The sequence below is a fragment of the Acanthopagrus latus genome, chromosome 19 (genome assembly GCF_904848185.1).
Source record: "Acanthopagrus latus isolate v.2019 chromosome 19, fAcaLat1.1, whole genome shotgun sequence".
Classification (NCBI taxonomy): Eukaryota; Metazoa; Chordata; class Actinopteri; order Spariformes; family Sparidae; genus Acanthopagrus; species Acanthopagrus latus.
In genome coordinates, this window is record NC_051057.1 from 22,649,504 (window position 1) to 22,665,229 (window position 15,726).

Here is a 15,726-nt window from a genome sequence, read left to right on the forward strand (position 1 = left end):
TGTTTTCAGGAAATGGCAACGAGTAGACCTGAATCTTCTCCACCTTCCAGTCAATGAGAACGAAGACGGCATCAGTCTAGAACAATGATTAATGCATTAACACAGATACAAACTAATGTTTGAAATAGCACTTGAAGAACAGAATTATGTCAGGTTATCATTTACTGTTGAATATTTAGTTTCTTTAAATCACTTCAGAGTGAATTTATTTATTAGTTTAATTTAATTGACCAGTTCTGATAGAAGTATTCATGTATTTATTACCAAGTGTATTTATGTTTACGAGTTACGGTACACAACTTTATGATCAGTGTGTGTTTTTGTTGTTAAGTTAACACTTCAATTCAGAAGATCCTCCTGAGAAAATGTTTGAACGTGTGTATTTATTCAAACTCTTGTGATAAATAAATGTTGCACATGTGATCCTGCATCCTGTGTTTATCTGTTTATCATATTATGAAACATGCGAGCTGGTTACTGGTTGGCAGGTAAAGAAAGAGCTGTACAATATTATTTTAAAGTAAAAATAAAAGTAGTGTCTTGCTTTAAACTGAACTTAGATTAAAGTAAATGAAGATCAGTTCAAATGTACTTGAGGTAAACATTACTACACAATATTTTCTTTTTTTTTTTTTAAAAAAAAGGCGATGTAATTAAAATCCAGATTAATAAAATCGAACTGACATTTGTTAGAGAATCAGCTGTAGAATAAAACCAAATCAACTGAGACGACATGAAGACGCATCAACAAAATAAACTGCAAATCAGCTGCAGCCACAATCACACTACAGCATCTTTTTATGATTGTTTCTACGGAGGAGTTAGAATCTGTGGCTATTTTAGGCCACCCGGAGAAAAAAGCGCTGCACCTTTTCTGTGTGGCCACTCCGAGCGGTTCAGGTTTAAAATCTCTTAAGTTTTCAGGAAGGCGCTGGTGACATCAACGCCACATTAAACAATCACATGTTAGACCGGTCGGGACTTGTTATCCGTCACTATGCTAGTCCAGAAAATCAAGGATAAGTTAGTTTTGGCCGTGTGTTCCTATCCTGAGCTTTACCAGACGGAAAAGTCAATAAATGACAACCAACGTGCAGTGCTTCATATCTGAAGGTTTTTCTGCCAGAAGTAAATTGAATAAATAAAACGTTATGTGGACACGTCACTGACGGGGAGTAGATATTTGTGATGGTTCATGTGTGGAGCTTTTCAGATGCGAACAGCAGGATGCAGCATGTGATGTGTGAGAGTGGACTGTGGCAAACTGTGACACCGAAAACCTTGTGAAGCAGCTGAGATTTAACTACAGTCCAGAAGATGATGGCCATGCAGCCGCTGTCTAAAGTACAGAAGTCTTTTGGCAATTTGCCACCTCGGAGGGTACACTTGCTTCCACCTCCATTGCTCTGTAAATCAGAGCCGTTGATGAGCCAGCAATTGCGTGAGATGGGCGGAGGTGTCGATGACGCGAACTGTCGTGCGACCCACAGCTGAGGAGTTTTAAAACCAAGAAACAGCTGACCACAGCAGTCAGTCCGTCACTTCATCCGCAGACGTCAAGATGAGCAACTGGACAGCCGCTGAGATCCGGGAGATGCTAGTGTCAGCGGTCACTACTTTCAAATTAAAAGCCCCTCTGCTAAGAACCCAGTTCTACACTCCAATGGGGTGCAATGTAAAGCTCTTATTTTGAAGACAAATTCGACCTGCTTCACTGTTCACGCCCGACTTCATGTCACGTCACATGTTTAGGTCTACCCCATTGGCGGAAAAGTAGCGGCTTTTGGAAAAGAAGGAATATTACACCTCTCTTTTACACATCGCAGCCTCAACATTGCTGCAAATGTGCCACCTTGTCCATCTAAAAGAGGCTACTGACCATTACAATGATTCACCTCTGTAGAGGTCACAGCTTGAGTGACGTTCAAGCGACAGGATTTGTTCTGGTATCAATGATACCAGCCTGGTTTTACTTGAAAACCAGTGACACTTCAGTCTTCCAAGGCGTGGTGCTGAGTCTCAGGTCTCTGAGCTTGATAATGAGGTTGGAGGGCACGTTGGTATTGAATGCTGAACTATAGTCAGTTCCTCTGGTTAAGGTTGAGGAGGAGGCAGCGTGGAGGGTCAAGTAGGGGATTTGAGAGGAGACACCACCCTCATGGTCAACTTGCCATCCTTCTCCACCCCTCACCCCCGAAAAATCACTAACATGTGGACCGCACCTTCAGGTCTGGACCTGGATGTCTTCCTATCCGGGTCGGGACCTACTGCTGATAAATCACTGAGAATTATTACATGTTGATGGAGCGTTTCTATCTCAAACGGCACAACTTCTCTGGCCTTCACAGATCTAACAGCTCAGGAAGTTCACAGCCTGACTGCATGTGCTGTATAATCCACGATGGGACTGCTAACACTAAGACTACTCAGCCAATTAAATCTGTGTATCGTGCTAAGCATTGTGATTTGAGTTAGACAGAAAGCACAAAGCCAGGAATCGAGAACAGGCCCTGACATGTTCACTCGCCTGACGGTCAGTTAAAAATGACTCATCTGAATCTGTGGTGTAGAGATTATTAAAAACTGCAGTGTGAAGCGCCAAAACTAGGGTTTCCTGAGGGTACAGGAAATAAAATATCTCATATGGCACTGAATCTGAATCATAGTTAGAAATGATGTTCTGGACCTTTGCGTGATGAAATTTTCCAAACCGTACCTCTTTCTTTGAAACATAAGGAAAGAAAATGACTTTACTTTCGAAACGTAACGCTTTGATGAAAGTGCTTCCTGTTGGTCACTTCATGGAAACCCCCCGTCACTCAGCGGGTCATTCGTTCAGATGAAGAGAGAGGAGGGAAAGGAAAAAGAAAATAGGAAGATGACCTACCGGAGGCATCACTTCTGCTTTTTCAGGCCTTAAGTATCCGAAGTCTCCAGTCGGCTGTCAGTTCACCGAGCTCTCTGGATTGGAAGGGACGAGAAGAGCAACAAAGATCACTTTATTCAGTATTTATTCTCTTCATCTCATATTTAACTTCAGTCCATTAGTAAAAATGATCTGCTGTGGAAGCCTGTTGAAGAGCGCGCTGGTCGTCATGGTCGTGGTGGCTGCGGTCGAGTCTGGACCAGGTAAGATTAAGATCTGGATCGAAGACTTGCAAGATCTTAGAGAAGTCATTTAAAACGTACATTTTTTTTAAAAACTCATCTCTTTCTCACTGTCTGTTTGTTTTAGATGAGAAGCTGGCAAACTGTTGTAAAACAGTCAGCAACCAGGAGATAACCGAGCCAATCACAGGATACATGTTGCAGCGAGCGAACGCTCCGTGTGTCCGAGCTGTCATGTAAGTCAGAAGATCGATGTTGTATGTTTGTGTCTGAACATCAGAGTCGATGGTGATAATTTGGCACCTCTGAAGCAGGAACACAGTCTGTAGAAGTGACTGTCAAAGATTAAACCACACTGTTTATCAGTTTATTGGACTATAAATACTATAAAGTGTTTTTGAAGTACTAATGTTGTATTTGTTTGTCATTCCTGCAGCTTTCAGACAAAATCAGGACTTTACTGCAGCAAGTTCGGTGCTCCCTGGGTCGGCCGCAAGATCGAAGCCTTCGAGTGAGTTTATTATGACTGAAGATTCACTCACACGCTCACTTTGCCTTTTCTACTTTCATTTAACCCTTCAATCCTGAACCTATGGTCTCATATATGTTGTTTCTTATAATTTTTCCTACAGGAAAGCCAGAGCTCAGGCCAGTCCTTCACCTGTGGTGCCCTCGTCCACAGTCTCCCTCCTCTCCATCATCACATCCACTGCCTCCCCTCCTTCATCCTCCTCATCTCCTCCTTCCCTCCCCTCCACAACCGAGACCGCTGATGAAATGTTTTCAGGAAATGGCAACGAGTAGACCTGAATCTTCTCCACCTTCCAGCCAATGAGAACGAAGACGGCATCAGTCTAGAACAATGATTAATGCATTAACACAGATACAAACTAATGTTTGAAATAGCACTTGAAGAACAGAATTATGTCAGGTTATCATTTACTGTTGAATATTTAGTTTCTTTAAATCACTTCAGAGTGAATTTATTTATTAGTTTAATTTAATTGACCAGTTCTGATAGAAGTATTCATGTATTTATTACCAAGTGTATTTATGTTTACGAGTTACGGTACACAACTTTATGATCAGTGTGTGTTTTTGTTGTTAAGTTAACACTTCAATTCAGAAGATCCTCCTGAGAAAATGTTTGAACGTGTGTATTTATTTGAACTCTTGTGATAAATTTGTATCCAAAGCAAAAGTTGTTCAACTGTCAGAAATAAATGTTGCACATGCGATCCTGCATCCTGTGTTCATCCGTTTATCTTCATCTTCTCTGAGGTCTTTGGGTTATTAAAAGGTTTTAAAAAAAGACGTGATGCTACTCCACCAATGACATCTGTGCACGGTGTTAAACACTGTGATTCGAGTCAGATAGAAAGCAAAAGAATCAAGAATAGGCCCTGACATGTTGACTCTTCCCACAGACAGTTAAAAATGACTCATTTGCATCGGTGGTGCAGAGATTATTAACAGCTGCAGTTTGAAGCGCCGAAACGAAACAAGTGTTTTGAGCAAAACTCTAATCCAAAGTGAGGGTACAGGAAATACAACATTTTACATGGCACTGAATCTGAATTCTGACCCAGGTTAGACATTATGATGTTCTGGATGTTTGCTTGATGGAATATTCCTAGCCGTACCTCTTTGAGTTGTCTTGGAGAAATGCTATTTTCTCACCAACGCCTTTCTCGCCTACTGCTGCGGGCGATGGCGTCATCGGTCTGTTTAGCATGTATGCAAACTGATTGATGATTGTGGATGTGAGAGCTGCTGGTTGTGGGCTTGGTGGTCTTTATTAAACATGTAGAGACCACAGACTGAAGCAGAGGGGGGGGTTCATGTGTCGGTGAAGCATCCATCACTTGATCTGCACACACTTTGAGGACCGAACCACACAGACGCTGTTCAGTCCAGAAGTCTTGTGTGGCTGAATTGAGTTTTGTTTGTGGTTAGCAACTAAATTACATCTGACAAATCGTTACGGTGCTGGGATCTGTCCAAGTTCACACAAACGTGCCAATTTCTACATAATTCTACATGAACTCTAAAACATCAGCATTGAAATATATTCAAAGTACCAAAATTAAAAGTATTTATTAGGCAGAATAATATATAAAATGCTATTTGACTCCATGTATTGGTGAATTAATGCTGGAACAGGTAAAGGTGGTTCAATCACTCTCTATAGTTTATCTGCTGGGTAAATTGTGAACTTCCACTCAGGCATCAATACAGTTTTATCTTCATCTAGAATTAAACGTCTTTATCTATTAATTGTATATACTATATATTTTGTATTATTGAAGCAGGAAGAAAAAAATAACAAGTAAATAAGGTTGTGATACAAGTGTCATACTGATTTTGAGAAGAAAAAGAGGAACAGGAAAGGAAGATTTTCCTGTTGCCTTTGTGTTTCAGGGTGCGGTGAGCTTGTCAGAACCTGAAATGACGTCTCAGGCTTATCGGTTCTAGCGAGGACATGGCACGGTACTCCCACGTGACGGTGGAAATAATGAGGCACTTCCATGACGGCAAAAGCCCACTCAGCACTGATTCAGAGAGGGTCAAACGACACCAGGGTATCGATGTCCTTATGAATGAAGTCGGTCATCACTTCATGTTGAAATGGTCTTCATGTCATAATTCTCACCAAAGTGACTTCCTCAAAATTAAATATAGCTTTTATTTATCATTATCTATCAAATGTAGCCACTGTGAGTAGCTTCAGTGTTTCGTTGCCAAGAAATGACGCAGAGTTACAATGAGTGACCAGTTTGTATTAAGTTTGATGACTGATTCTTGACTATTGACATTACACGAAACAACACGAAAGTCAAGAATCAGTCATCAAACTTACTACAGTTATACATGTGAATATAAATGCAATGCTAATGATTACTCCTGGCCTATGATAGATTCCTGACCATCAGATAATCAGGAAAAAAGTGACTTAATATTTACGTAAAGCAAAATAAATGTTATATACCAGGATCATGACATAAAAACATTTAAATCAGCTGGATCCCTCATTTATACACACCAGTCACCTAAATACACCTGTTGTTTTTCATCCAGATCCATGTGTTAATGTTTTAAAACTGTTAAAAAAGGTTGTGAAAGAAACTGAGAAAACATTTCTGGATCTGTCTCTTTATGCAGATCCTCTATTCGATCTTTTGGAGATCTGCTGAGGAGTTTTTGTGTAATTCTGCTGAAATATCAACCAACCAACAACCCAACTAGGGATGTTAATGATTAATCATTTATCATTTATTAGGAATTTAACCGTTCAAAGACGTGAGCAGTCAGAGACAGGCAGGAATACATCAAAAAGTATCTTATTACAAATTAATTGCTTATCAAATAGTTAAGAGTCATTTTTTAAAATGTAAAAAGACCTTCGTATACAAGCTAATAGCCATTTGGGAGCCTCAGTTGGGTGAAAAGTAGGTAGTTATTTTGTGTGCAGGTTGGTGTTCACTCTTCCCACTTTCCAAAATGGGCAACTGGAACAAGATCATTAAAGCTGAACCTTTAATTGTCCTGATAGAAGTCGCTGATGACTTGAGGACTTACGGCCTGTGAGGGATTCCTAACACCCCCATAATCAGATAATCAGAAAGACCCATGACTTCAGTCCCAAAATAAAACACTATGATGAAAGTGCTTCCTGTCGGTCACATCATGGAAATCCCCGTAAATCACACGGTCGTTTTATCCAGAAGTAGAGAGAGGAGGCAAAGATCGCTGCGTCTTGACTAACCGGATACACCACTTCTGCTTTCTCAGGCCTTAAATATCCGAGTGTCTCCAGACGGCGGTCAGTTCAACAAGCTCTCTGGGGAGGAAGTGAGACGAAAGACCAACAGTGCCTAACTCAGTTTTTTTATCTATTTAAACTAATATCTATCATCATCTTTTGAAAATGGCAAACTGTGGAAGCCTGCTGAGGAGCGCGCTGGTCGCCGCTGTGCTGGTGGCTCTCATTCACTCAGGACTGGCAGGTAAGATTTAAAGAAACGAGGATCCAGATCTTACGTATTGCTTTAGCACCTGTCAGCCACTTGAAATTGTTCATTTTTTAATTAACTCTCATCTGTTTTGCTCTCTCAGAAAATGAGAAGTTGGCATCGTGCTGCAAGAAGGTGGACAAAACGGAGATAAAAGAACCGATCACAGGATTCATGGTGCAGGAACGCAACCTCCCGTGTGTCAAAGCTGTCATGTAAGTAAAACAGATTATCGAATGCTTTTGCTACTCACATTTGCTCCTTTTTAATGAATTGCAACACTATGTATTCATTTATTGTACAATTACAAGTGTCTTTGAAGTACTTATGTTGAATTTGTTCGTTATTTCTGCAGTTTCCAGACAAAAAACGGACTTTTCTGCAAGCAGTTTGGTGCTCCATGGGTTCACCGCAAGATTATGGAATACATGTGAGTTTATTATGGCTGTAGATTCACTCACATGCTCACTTGGCCTTCACAACATTAATTTAATCCTTCAACCCTAAAACGTATGGTCTCATGTATTCATGTCTATTATTTTTCCTCACAGGAGAGCAAAAGCTCAGGCCAGTCCTTCGCCTGTGGTCCCCTCATCTACAGCCTCCCTCCTCTCCATCATCACATCCACCGCCTCCCCTCCTTCATCCTCCACTCCTTCATCCTCCACTCCTCTTCCCTCCTCATCTCCTCCTTCCCTCCCCTCCACATCCGAGACGCCTGCTGGTGAAACCTTCTCAAGCGACAACGAGTAAACCCGAATCATCTCTACCTCCGGCCAACGAAACGAAGAATGACTTTGTCAAGAAGAATTAGTCAAATATTTAGTTTCTTTCAATGCCTAAATTATTTATTAGTTTAATTTAATTGACCAGCTTCGATATATATTTATTACCAAGTGTATTTATACATGTTTACAAGTTACTGCATGTTATGATCAGTGTTTAATTTATTGTTCATATGCATCTAAAAGCAGACTTACGTTTCTGAAATTGTCCTGAGAAAACGTTTTGGATATTTAATTATTTATCTTGTGATAACTGTCTATTTAAAGAGTTTTGTGCAAATGTGAAAACATTGGTCAGAAATAAATGTCGCCATGCAATCCTACGTCCTGTTTATCTTAATCTAATCTGGCTTGCCAAAGCACGAAGCTGTAATTGCTGCACAATTCAATTTTATCCAGATAAGGATCAAACATGAAACGTAACGTGTGACAGCTGTGGTTAGAGGTTGAAATATCTGATAAACCACAAGAGCTGTTGGATTTAATTTAACATTCAAACATGTCGATGCACAGAGGGGAAAAAAAAAGCATGTCGACTTTTATCATCACACAATCTTTTCCAATTTGGTTTTCCTTCACATGAAGCCACACAGACACAGACACACTGAAATACTTTACACTAGTCATTTTACTGCGGCTGATAAAAGCTTTGTATTCCCGAGCTGTTGTTTTGTGTTTGTGCTTCAAATAAAATGCTTGTCAGATTGTCGACAGCATGTGATGGCCCATAGAACCAATTATTTGTTTCCACAGGCACTCCAAAAAAAAGAAAAAAAAAAAGAAATGAAGAGGGAAATATCAAAAAGCCACCTTTTTCTCCCTCTGTCCAACTACCCTGGCAGCATCTGCACTGTAGTGTACTATTGTGTTGCATGTCAAACAAAAGAGGAAGAGGAAGAAGCTTTTATTTTTTCCGTTTTCCTCTTGCTTTGGTGTTGCAGTGTGGGCGGTAAAGGGTGTCGAAACCCTATTTGGCAATCCAGTGACATTTTCTAGGGTATGTGTAGCAGCGTCGACATGACGAGGGACTTATACGGCAGTAAAATTCATAACGCACTTAAAGACAAAAAACAATGAGGCCACAAACAACATCAAGATGTCCAGATTAGTAAAAACCTGATTATAGCAGGAGAGGCTGAAGTAGGTCAGGACATGTTGGAATGTAGCAACTTAAGAAAGTTTCACCTATAAACCAAAACTTCCCAAATTTGAACCTTGATAACTATATACTGAAATTAAGGGTGGCTAACTTGATTTGACTTTCAATTTGACAAATATCACATCTGGATTCATGAAGATCCACAGATCACTGGTTTTAGTTACGAAAGTTACGAAAACAAGCCCAGCTTCCTTTTGATGTTCGAACCTTGTAGATATTGTATCTGGTGAGGTCACAGAGTCACCACCTCTGTTTTATCACTGCATCACATCATCTGACACACATTCTCTGACTTGTTGTCTGGTGGTGAGTGTTTCATGGGTTTCTTTTGAAAAAAAAAAAAAAAAAATGCAGTTTGCTGAGTCACAGTCCAAACGTTTCCTTCTTCGCTGTACATTAAATCACATGACTCATGAGGCCCTCTCAAAGCAGGAGGTGGGAACTTGCTGCCTCTGAGTGACGGCTTGGTGGTAAATGTTTGGGGTTTTATGCCACTGAATAAAAACTATGTCACACTTTCTCCATGTGGCAGGATCAGTGTTAGCCTTGGTGGTCTCAACAGGCCTTCACCCCCACAACTGTCTTGTGGCGTTTCTAGGTTTGTGCCAGTCATTCAGAGCCAAACTCACACTACCAGTGATCTCGCTCACGCTTGATTTACATAGACAGAAGAAGCTGAAGAACTGAAAGTCCAATTTCAACGCTAGTCTCTGATTGTCTCTGGTTTTTTGGTTTCAGTTTCTACTCAGTCTTGATGAAATCATCTCGTTTTTGTTCACGTGGCTGGAGCTCGCTCAACCAAGTCCAGAGAGGTTTTACATATGATTTTCTTTCTAGCCCAAAACACATGATGACCCCTGGTAACTTCACTGATGAAACATCGGGAGGATATTTCTAATAAAAAGTTAAATCACCATCAGACGACTGTTGATAGGCTCCACCTCCTTTACAATAAATCATCTACAACTAGAACCAAAGGCCCAAACCAAAATCTCAGTGTTTGTTTCATTCAGTAATGTTGTTTACTCATCTAAATAAGCAAAGTCAAGAATGCTTACTACAACCTAAAAGAGTCTGTTTCTTATCCCTCATTCAGTTTCAACCAAGTTGGTCCAAATTATTAAAGAAGCAGAACTTATTCAACTTCTTCTTGTGGTACACCCACGCGTTAACTTTGGTTTGCCAAGGTTTTGAGGTAAGCATGATTAAAACCTCTGCTGAGAGAGTCTGAGTGCACAGAACAGAAGCAGTGACTGTGCTAAAATTCAATTTAATCACTCTTAATGCGTGTATGTGTCTCAATCAATTTCCTCCACAGTGTTTGAGAAACTCACATTACGAACGTCTGCGAAATGAAATCTAAACTCAGGATCTTCATTATTATTACGCTGAAAGCTGACTGGCTGCTCAAACCTTTTTTCTGTCCGCTGTGAACCAAATTAAGTGTTTTGGTGTCTCATCCCTTCATTTAACATTCATTTAAGTGTGAGTTCCTGTTAACGCTGATCATTTAAGAGAAACCATGACACATGTAAAGATATATTTTTTTCAATCAGCCTTTCCACTGTACTGGTTAAAAATACTTCCAGTGAAGTTGTGAATAAGAACAGAGTGTGTGAGTTTAATCAATGATGTCAGAGAGCAAAATGGAAATTAAAAGTTATTTGATCAGTAAATGTGTTTCTCATGACGATGCAAAACATGAAGCATCACCCACCACACTGTGAATCTTTTTCACACTTTGTGTTATCCTGTGTGTGTGTGTTATCCTGTGTGTGTGTGTGTGTGTGTCTGCGTGTGTGTGTGTGTGTCTGCGTGTGTGTGTGTCAGGATGTTTCTCAGAAAGATGCTGGTGGTTTGAAGTTTGAACAGAGGGCTCAGAAGAGTTTGATGAGGGGCGGAGGTGTGATGTTAGCTAGACCACAAGACACATACACTCATATACAACACAGAAACAAACGTCATCTGCCCCCCCACCAACCCCGCTCTGCACTTACCCATAAATATCCAAACATCCGTCAGGTGATGTAGTTGCAGCCGACCAATCAACAAGTCCACCAGACGCTCCGTTGATCACAATGTCTCCGAGGATCCTGTCCATCGCCCTCCTCCTGCTCTTTGTGTGCTCCGCATATTCACATAACTGTAAGTGACAAATAATTACTAAAACACATCATACTGAACCAGTGTTGTTATTTATCATCAATGGCAGGGACGCTATTTAAACCCTCAATGCACATTCAAGCTCGTGCAACCAGTTTAGACGTTTATATGCAAACGTTTTTTTAGCTTATCAGCTTTAGTGAAGGCTTTAAAAAAGGATGTAAACAAATTTTTAAATCGATTTGGGATCTCAGGGCCTCCAGAGACTTTGATTTCACTGTATGGAGCAATTTATGTTTTCTTTTTTTTTTGGTTGTTGTTATGTTTTCCAGCTTTTTAGGAGAATGCTGCAATGCTGTTTTGCTGTGACGCTCCAAAAATACTGTGAAACTTCACCTGACTTTCCATTAGTACTCATCTTCAGAGTTACAAACCATGTAAAGGATTTAATTTGTTGTTCATATATAATTGGACACCAAACAAGACTCTAGTTAAAATCCAATGGTTTTTGTTTGGTTTCTTCTTACAGTAGATCAATTAGAGCCTTACAGATACTCAGTTTTGGGGCTGATGCCGATATCAACACATGTTATGGTTATTAAACACGTGACAATGAGATGAAATGGAGGGCAGGATATTACTTAGTTGATATTCGGTTACCTTAAACGACGACAGTGCACAGAAATATTTTATTTCACTGGGAATTTTATAATAATAAAACAAAGCAAGCATTAATAACTTCTCTCTGTCTTTCTCAGGGCGCCACCCTTTTCGCAGATTTCCACATCCATGTTGTACTAAACTCTTCTCTGGTAACATCAGTGATGAGGTGACTGGAAACACATATCGTGAAATGCTCGGCAGACCTGGAAGTGCCTGTGTGCAGGCTATACTGTAAGTTTATACATATCGTCCACCCAGGGGTTTGCGCGTGTAATTGTCCCACAGATAAAAATATCAGATGCCATATATATATATACATTATATATATATATATATATATATATATATATATATATATATATATATATATATATATATAATATATATATATATATATATATATATATATATATAAATAAAAATATGCTAAATTAATTAATTGACTAATATTGTGGAAGGTGGAAGGAACAAACAAAACATTCTGCACCAGCGGATCATAGCGTTTAAATGTTTAAATGCTGTTTGAATGCACACTATATACTTATTTATCCATTTACAGTTTGAAGACACACCATGGAGAGGTCTGTGTTGATCCCAAGACTGAATGGGTCAAGAACCGTAAGTTGTACCAACACACACACACAAACACACATAAAAATCATAAACACAGAAACACTGACATTATTTTTTTTGTCTGTCTTTCTAGTCATCACCAACATGACGAAGGTGTGAAGCGTGACCGCCGGTCTGAGCGAGACATTTTTACTGCTGCTGATACAAATACGCACCGATACATGTATATGTATACACCTCGACGCTTGCAACTGAGCTAAAACATATATAATAACAAGTAGTTTGAAGCAATAAATATATTTTGTACACAAAACAGTAAAGTAGTGCTGTACCAGATAGTTTGAGGCTTTATTCATTACAATTAAACTTCTACATTAACTTTAAAACGCTGTGCATTGTTTAATTTTTTCTTTTGCATGTCTATCAATTTTGTTTAAACCCAGTACAGCAGGTCATATCAGACCTCATTAACATTGTTTGTATCGAACTTTTTATAGAATAATATTCCAGTGGTGACTGTTTCAGACTTGTGTATCCAAACATTTCAAGTAAGTCAGCAACGTACTGAAAGAGAATAATAATTTCCAAAAGTTCACAACATGATTTAAACCCGCTAAATATTCAGCTTCAATCCACATCTGTTGACATTTAGACTTTAAAAAACAACATTCAGTCAAACTGAAACCATTGCCTCATTATGGTTGTTTATCTTGTTTTTTTCTGAGCCACGGTGCTGAATTATGACCACAACGTTTTCTTGCAGAATATTATGATGTCACGGTGAATTTTACCCTATTTCTGTAAAACCTCGTCATTGTCATCAAGTGAATTGTTGAGTAATGGCCAAAAATGGGATTTGTGAGTTTATAGTGACGCTTAATCACCAATTCTAATCGGTTCAAGTGACGTTTGCGTCAAAGTTGAGGAAATTCCCTGAAAGCATTCCTGAGATATGGCGTTTATGGGAATGGGAAGCCATGAGGTCACGGTGACCTCGACCTTTGACTTCTGGCCACCAAAATGTAATAATCCGTTCATCAGAGTTCAAGTGAACATTTGTGCCAAATTTGTAGAAATTCCGTCACGGCATTTTTCACTCATCGCGTTAACGAGAACAGGATTGACGCATGTTTGTAAAGACAACCCGCAAAACATAATGCCCTCCATCGACAACCATCTCCTGCATAGAGCAATTACAATCATCATCACCTTCATATGAACAACTACTGTAGGAAGGTGTCATGAGGTGAAATCACCAGTTTAAATTTTAAGATTGCAGAGGATGAATCATTGTATTCAAATTAAGGATGTTCTTCTTTATTTTAGTTTAGTTTTGGTCATGATTTCATAAAATATAATGACAGACACCCCCGCCGGCGGGCGGGTGGGTGCGTAGAGGTTAAAAGCTTCATTCAAAAACCTCAATAAAAGCTACAAATATGATAAAAAAATTACATTTGATTGGAGTTTGTAAGTTTCTTTTTAGCGGAAGGACTCATCACAGACTCATGAAAAGAGGATGTTAACTGAGATATATGTCATCTTTCGCTCTTCTGGGTACTTCTCAGTAGAAATAGATGTTACGTACTGAAGCAAAAATAGCAAAAATTCAAAGAAAACAGAACAGACAGTGATGACTTTTTATCTCAGTTTGTGCAACCTTTCTTAAAGCATCAAGTTGTTCTGAAGAGAAACAAATGAAGCATCATTTTGACTGTGAGCATCAACCACAAAGACATAAAAATAAAATGTTGTGAGCGTAACAGCTCCCCTGACATCAGCCCTGAAGGCCACAATGGGGCCTTCAAGGGTTCTTTGTTCTTTAAGAGTATATAACTGACACTGAAAATATTGAAGTTTTAAGTATGTTTTAGTATGCAATACAGTTTTACTGTATGCCCACCTTAAAACTTTAACTGAACCAGTATTTATATTCGTTTTGTGCTTTTAAATTTGGGCTGCCCAAGTAGAGAGGAAATTATAAAATGCTGACTAAGTCACACTTGAAATTTCAACTTGGCTTTAGCTCCATCTGGTGGAACAAAGTGTGAGAGATAATATTCGAACATTCCCTGTGTGAACACACCTGCAGGTTTATTAGGCTCACCTAGTTAAGATTTATGCAATCTTACACAAAAGTCCTGCCATGTATCCCCCAATTCATGTACATTGCTGTTAAGTTTCTGTTCATTATGTTGTTTTGTTTTGTTTGTCAATCTATGTTATACTTCTATTTCTTACAGGTGTTCTTCTGTCATTTTGTCCATCCCTTTATGAGGCTTTGCTAAATGACAGAACAACCTTTAAACTACATCCTTGATAAACTCAAAGTGAACCACCAAAAGCTCTCTCAACAGAGATCAGAAAAAAGCGAGTCGTCTCACTCTTCAACACCTTTCGTTATCAGTTTTGGAAATGAAGGTGTGTCTAAATCAGAATGTTTGACTTTTCAAAACAAATTCAAAGTCTTCTGGATGTGATCTGCTGCTTTCTATGGTTCCCCCGAACTCATCCAACGACAGTACAAAAGGAGTTTATAGCCAATCACTATCAAGTTTACCTGTAAATTTAAAAATCTGCATATACACACTATATTTGACCTGAACATGTCACCAGTCTGACTTACTGGAATCCACTGTGACCTCTGACATGAAGAGCGGTTGACCAGCTTTACATTTTGGTGTAGGTTCGATGACCTGAGAGCAAAAAGGAAGAAAACAATTAAAATTTAAAACAGATTTTGAGCACAGAGAGAAGGTGAAGTGTCAGCTAAGTATATTTTTAACTGCCTGATTATCTTTGACTTGTAGAGAGCATATAAACTTCTCTCTGTGTATGTTATTTATTGTTAACCATGTCTCTTTATGCAAGAAACTTTTAAAGGCATGACAGATGTCAAACCAGTATATCCAGTAGATATTCAGTGCTGGTAAGAGGCTCTTATTGAAGGAACAAATCCCATAAATGTATGAAGTACTTCTGTTGTACTCAAACAATCACCAACAAATTAAACATATGTGAAAGAAAAGCATCAGAACATTGAGATAAAAGTCATTTTATGACTTAATTTAGGTTATGGCAAGAAAGTAAGAAAGCAGAATAATCTAAATATAATTTTAAAACATTTCAAAATGGCGACAGGAATATTTAAACTAGCTAGCAGTTAGCTTAGCTAGTGATAGCAAACGTTTCTCAGCCGCGTTAGCATAAACGCTAGCCAACATTTTTTAACACCCGCGTTTTTGACAGTATGATTTTCGGACACATATTTAAAGTAATTCGAGATTAACGTGGGCGCAACATTCATATTATCAAAATCATA

The 15,726-nt window shown here is 39.0% G+C and overlaps 1 protein-coding gene across 4 annotated transcripts in view; it reads right to left on the reverse strand.

The window, feature by feature from the left end:
• msl2b (MSL complex subunit 2b) overlaps nt 1-11,202 on the reverse strand; it is a 39,821-nt gene extending 28,619 nt beyond the window's left edge. For 2 of the 4 annotated variants that reach the window (XM_037078452.1, XM_037078450.1), the window contains exons 1-2: nt 11,063-11,202; nt 2,888-2,961 (exon numbers count right to left, since the gene is read on the reverse strand). The gene's annotated coding sequence lies outside the window, so the exon portion shown is untranslated. The remainder of the gene's footprint in view (nt 1-2,887; nt 2,962-11,062) is intronic. The other 2 variants (XM_037078453.1, XM_037078451.1) reach the window with 1 other exon arrangement.
• Between the last annotated feature and the right edge of the window lie 4,524 nt (nt 11,203-15,726).